Source organism: Rhinolophus sinicus, chromosome 16 (genome assembly GCF_057876585.1).
Source record: "Rhinolophus sinicus isolate RSI-liver-muscle chromosome 16, RSI-T2T, whole genome shotgun sequence".
Taxonomy (NCBI): Eukaryota; Metazoa; Chordata; class Mammalia; order Chiroptera; family Rhinolophidae; genus Rhinolophus; species Rhinolophus sinicus.
The window spans coordinates 177,074,341-177,080,175 of record NC_142516.1 but is presented as its reverse complement, the minus strand read 5'-3'; the positions used below and the strand labels follow the sequence as shown (position 1 = coordinate 177,080,175).

Below are 5,835 nucleotides of genomic sequence, written 5' to 3'. Positions count from 1 at the left end.
GGATACACATGTCCCTGAAGTAATATTTGGGTTTCTTTGGATAAATACTTAGAAGTGGAATTACTGGGTCCTTCTTTGTCTCTTGTTACAGCCTTTGTCTTAAAGTCTATTTCGTCTGGTATAAGTATTGCTACTCCAGATTTTTTGCATTTCTATTTTCATGAAAAATCTTTTTCTCTCTCTTTACTTTCAATCTGTGTCTCTTTTGATCTAAAGTGAGTCTCTTATACTCAGCATATGTAAGGGTTTTATTTTCTTGTCCATTCAATCATCCTGTCTTTTGATTGGACTAATTAATACATTTACATTGAAAGTAATTGTTGATAGATATGTAGTTATTGCCGTTTTATTATTCATATTTTTTTATCTTTTCTTCTTCTTATTAGGAAGTCTTATGACATTTTTTGTAATACTGATTTGGTGGTAATGAACTTTAGATTTTTTTTTTCCTTTTGTCTGGGAAGCTCTATATCTGTGTTTTCAAGATAGCTCTTTTGATTCCAAATGATAGCTTTGCTGGGTAGAGTAATCTTGGGTGTATGTCCTTGCTTTTCATCACTGAATATTTCATGCCAATGCGTCTGGCGTGCAAAGTTTCTGTTGAGAAATCAGCTGACAGTCTTGTGGGAGATCCCTTGTAGGTAACTAACTGCTTTTCTCTTGCTGCTTTGAAGATTTAACCTTTGTCTTTAACCTTTGGCATTTTAATTATGATGTGTCTGGGTGTGGGCCTGTTTGGGTTCATCTTGTTTGGGACTGTCTGCACTTCCTGGACTTGTATGTCTATTTCCTTCACCAGGTTAAGGCATTTTTCTGTTAGAAGTTTTCTGATTTGATCCTCTGCATCATCTTATCTACTGTTGATTCCCTGTCATGTATTCTTTATTTCCATTAGAATACTCTTTGTTTCTGACTTGTTCTTTTTCATATTTTCTATTTCATATTTATGTTTTCTATGTTTGTTGAAGTTCTCCCTGAGATCATTGAGCATTCTTTGGAGCTCTGCATCTGGTAGATGGCTTGTCTCCATTTTGTTTAGTCACTTTTCCGGAGCTTTGCTTTTTCTTTCATTTGGGGCATGTTTCTTTATCTCTCCATTTTTGCTGCCTCCCTGTGTTTGTTTCTATGTATTAGGTAGAGCTGTTATGTCCCCTGGTCTTAGTAGAGTGGCCTTATGTAGTATGTGTCCTGTCGGACCCAGTGATTCAGTCTCCCTGATTCCCTGAGCTGGGTACTCCAGGTGTGCCCCTTGTGTGGGTTGTATGTGCCCCTCTGCTGTAGTTGAGCCTTGGTTGCTCTTTGCCCATAAGTGGGAGGGACTGACCCTCGGGCTAATTGGTTGTGAGGATTGGCCACGACTACAATGGAGGAGTGATTGTGCAGGGGATGATACTATGGAGCAGGATTTGATTTACCAGGGCTAAAGCAGGTGCCTGCTAAGTGTGCCCTTTGTGTATGTCATTTATGGAGGTAGTTGAGTAATGCTCTATCGTGATCTGAAGCTGGCCACTACGTGTGTTGGTTCTGGTGGGTCTTGGTAGGTTCTGGTGCATCTGTCGCAGGCTAAGATCTAATGGTGACTATGCCCTGCCCAGAGCCATTTGGTATGAGCTGCAAAGTGATCTGCACTTGTCCTGGGCTCAGAGGTACCTGGGATAAGCTAAGCTGCAAACAGGCTGGCTGCTGCCAGTGCTGGGCTTTGGGCTACTTAGCAAGAGGTGTGGAGCACGTTGAGGCCAGAGACTGCATGTTTGGGGTGTGTGAACAGAAATGCCTGGGACTCGAGCATCTGTTTGTCTCACACAGCTACAGTCCCTGCTGGTTTTCACAGCAGTCTCCTTAACAGTTATATTTAGATTACTCATGAAAATTTACATTTCTTGCTCACCTCATAAATGGATAAGCTTATTAAGATAGTTAAAAGGTCTCCCTTGGGACCAATGTAAGTCAAGATTATCTTTGATAAGATTAAGGTACTTGTTCAGCCTTAAAACCAAATTTTACTCACCTGAGGTCTCACATTGGACCTAATTCAGTTTAAATGAGACACAGTTTAGCTTATAAGTTAGACTCAGTCTAGTTTTTCACTCAAATCTAGCCTTATTCTGGCTGATTTTCAGACCCAGTCCAGAAAAAGAAATGCTCAAAGAGAGACTGAAAGCTCATAACACAGAAGTTGCAGAGCTGGCTGTTGCAGCCGAAGCCTACACGCTGCTGCACTGATGGCGGGTACCCGAGCCTCAGAGTTAACTGGTTTAGTTCTTAGTGTCTTCTGCTTTCATCTGTCCTCATGGATGAACTTCAGGATGTTCATCTCACCGAGATCAAACCACTTCTAAATGATAAGAATGGTACATGAAACTTCTAGGACTTTGACTATCAGGAACACGGTGTAGAAACAACTCATGGTGTGGTCCACGTCACCATAAGAGGCCTACTGAAGGGGAATGGAACAGTTATTCTGACATACCATGACATTGGCCTCAATCATAAATCCTGTTTCTATGAGTTCTTTAACTTTGAGGATATGCAAGAGATCACCCAGCACTTTGCTGTCTGTCATGTGGCTTCCCCAGGCCAACAGGAAGGTGTACCTTCTTTCCCAACAGGGTACCAGTACCCCACAATGGATGGGTTGGCTGAAATGCTGCCACCTGTTCTTGCTCACTTAAGTATGAAAAGCATCATTGGGATTGGAGTTGGAGCTGGAGCTTATATCCTCAGCAAATTTGCACTTAACCACCCAGAGCTTGTGGAAGGCCTTGTGTTTATTAACGTTGACCCTTGTGCTAAAGGCTGGATTGACTGGGCAGCTTCCAAAATCTCAGGCTTGACAACCAATATTGTGGACATTATTTTGGCTCATCACTTTGGGCAGGAAGAGTTGCAGGCCAACCTGGACCTGATTCAAACCTACAGACTGCATATTGCCCAAGATATCAACCAAGAAAACCTACAGCTCTTCCTGGGTTCCTATAAAGGACACAGAGACCTGGAGATTGAAAGACCCATGCTGGGCCAAAATGATAACAGATCAAAGACATTAAAGTGTTCCACTTTATTGTTGGTAGGGGACAATTCACCAGCAGTTGAGGCTGTGGTTGAATGCAATTCTCGCTTGAATCCTATAAATACAACTCTGCTAAAGATGGCAGACTGTGGCGGACTGCCCCAGGTAATGCAGCCTGGGAAGCTCACCGAGGCCTTCAAGTACTTTTTGCAGGGAATGGGCTACATACCATCTGCCAGCATGACCCGGCTCGCACGATCACGAACCCACTCAACCTCGAATAGTATCAGCTCTGGAGAAAGTACCTTCAGCTGATCTGGAGAAAGTACCTTCAGCTGATCTGGAGAAAGTACCTTCAGCTGATCCATCAGTCAGATGGAACTCGAGAATCCTCTGAGTCCCCTGATGTTCTGGACAGGCACCAGACCATGGAAGTGTCCTGCTAAGCATATGCTCCTCCCTGAACCTTGCAAGTCCATCTGCCTCCTGACAACCACTCCAAAATAGACCGTCTCATCCAGCAAACTGGCATCTCTGTCTTTAACTCCTGCATGGCCACTGACTCTTCCTGGTGTCTTGGGTTTATCATTCTCTGCCTGCCCGCCACCCTTTTCGTATGTACCAAGGACCACTTCCAAGACATTCCTGTACCATTCAACACATTTAGCTGATCAGATCTCCATGTCTTCTCTTGACACTTTTTCCCCGTGATTTCCTAACTACATATCTGGTAAGATTCTTTGATCCTGACGTATGTATGTGAGCATGCGTGTCTGTGTTTGTGTGTGCATAGTTCTGTGATTTTAGACATGCTTTCCTATAGAGCTACTGCAAAAAATGGCAAAAAAATGGACTTTTCTCTTTTGTTCTCAATGGTGTTTTTAGGGGAAATATGTAGAACAGACTCCTAGGTTGGGTAGGCCACTGCATCCGCTCTCTTTTGGCTCCAAATTGATCAACATGATTTGCAAAGTAACTTCTGGAGAGAGCAGCTCTGTGGAATGTGGAAGACTGTAATTGCCTTTTGGATTATTGATTGATTGTGACCAATAGAAGGGAACCTGTTACACAGAGAAGCAGGCAAAGTGGCCAGTCACTTCCTTCTGTCCAAATGAATTCACATATACTGTTCTATAAATAAAAGGAAGGGGTGTGTACTGTTAGAAGCCCATGAATGAGGAGTTCTGATGCAACATGGACTTGTTCCCAAAGACTGCACGTGGCTTAATTACTGGATTCTCGTGGCACAAGAAAGTGGAAAACAAAATACCAGGCATTCACTTTGCCGGAGAAAAACTGCTGTCACTGCAGGGTCTTCCCAGACATCCACAAGAAGTGCCTCCCAGGTCTGTGATGGAGAGTGTTTCTCTATCTCTCCATCCTCAAAAAAAAGGGAGTGTTTTGGCCTAAAGATTATGTAGGTGGTGAGGAGATGGCTGTGGGGAGAGGAACAGATATTAACAGAATATCATATTTAATAAGTATAACCTTGATTTCAGCAGACTTAATGGAAGCTAAGTGAAGTTGAGACAGAACTTATTTCTCAGAAAGATCCTTAATCCTGTGAACTCTCTTTTGTAGGAGGGAAGGGGCCAGTGTGTAAGGGCAGCCTGTCCAGGTAGACTTGTGTTCAGCCTACTGCTATGTGGGTATCGGTGGACAGAGGGTAAAACCAACTGCCACACAGCCAGGGCTCGGCTCTTGAGGGCATCGGGATGTAAGCGCAGGGTGACTCAATTCCAAGTCTTAGGAGGGGGCTTTTCAGAGTAGTGTTTGCATTCTGCCGAGATGGAGAATGCATCAGCCTGCCCAAGTATGACTTTTCACAGTTATTTAAAGCTGTATAAGTCTCATTGTTTAAAAAAAAAAGTTGCTGAGCTAGGATTCAAGAGGGCCTCACCCACTACCTCCAGAGACAGCAAGAAAGCAATGAGTTCAAATGCCTCAGCAGATACTTATGTCTGGTTTCCTCTTGCTCCTAGGGGCTGTCAAGGTTCTCCTTTTGTTCCCTCTTCTGACACCAGAACTATTAAAAGATAAACTGAGGAATATTACAAATTTTTAGAGTTTATTTGAGCAAAAATCAATTTGAATTGGACAGCATCCAATCTAACAGATAAACACTCTAAGGAGCTTTACAAAATGAGACTTTTATAGGTAGAAGGAATAAGGAAGTTATACTAGGTTAAAAGAAAAATGAAGAATGATTATTGTAAGGTTACTTTTCTGTAGAGGACGGTGGGGATCTGTCAGGCAAAGACCTATCCAGTGCTATAGGGAGATTCCTGACTGACTGGTTTAAGATTCCCTTGCTGGAAGAGTTGAAACTGTAATTAAGTCTTGGTTTGGTGATGTGGGGCTTAGTATAAGTGAGTCCATTTTGGGTCTATTGTCTTGTTTTTTTTAACAATGTGTATGTATTTATTGAGGGAGGTGGGGAGAGAGAGAGATAAAGAAAAGCAGGGAAAGAGGGGGAGAGAGAGACCGCATGATAAAACAAATGAGGGGAAAGTTTACAATTATATCAAAATAATTAGCTTTCCCAAAATAAGCTGTATTAATTATTAGCTTGAACGATGATATGTTTGCCAAGTCGAGATGATTCCAAAAGACACATAGTATTGTAGAACTCATTGTTATCTAAGCAAAATCTGTGATTAGAAGCATGAAAAATGTCAAGTGAGAATATAAGACAACGTATTAATTCTACCCTTGGTGTGTTATATAAAGGTCACATAACACTTAAGAAAGGCTGCATTTAAGTAAGTATTGAAGGTTAAGTTATATTTTTCAGAGTTCATTAAATATATCTCTGGAAGACATTA

The 5,835-nt window shown here is 42.1% G+C and overlaps 1 pseudogene; it reads left to right on the top strand.

Annotated features, from left to right (window-relative positions):
• Positions 1-2,438: 2,438 nt before the first annotated feature.
• On the top strand, positions 2,439-3,325 carry LOC109457703 (protein NDRG3 pseudogene; annotated as a pseudogene).
• Positions 3,326-5,835: the final 2,510 nt, after the last annotated feature.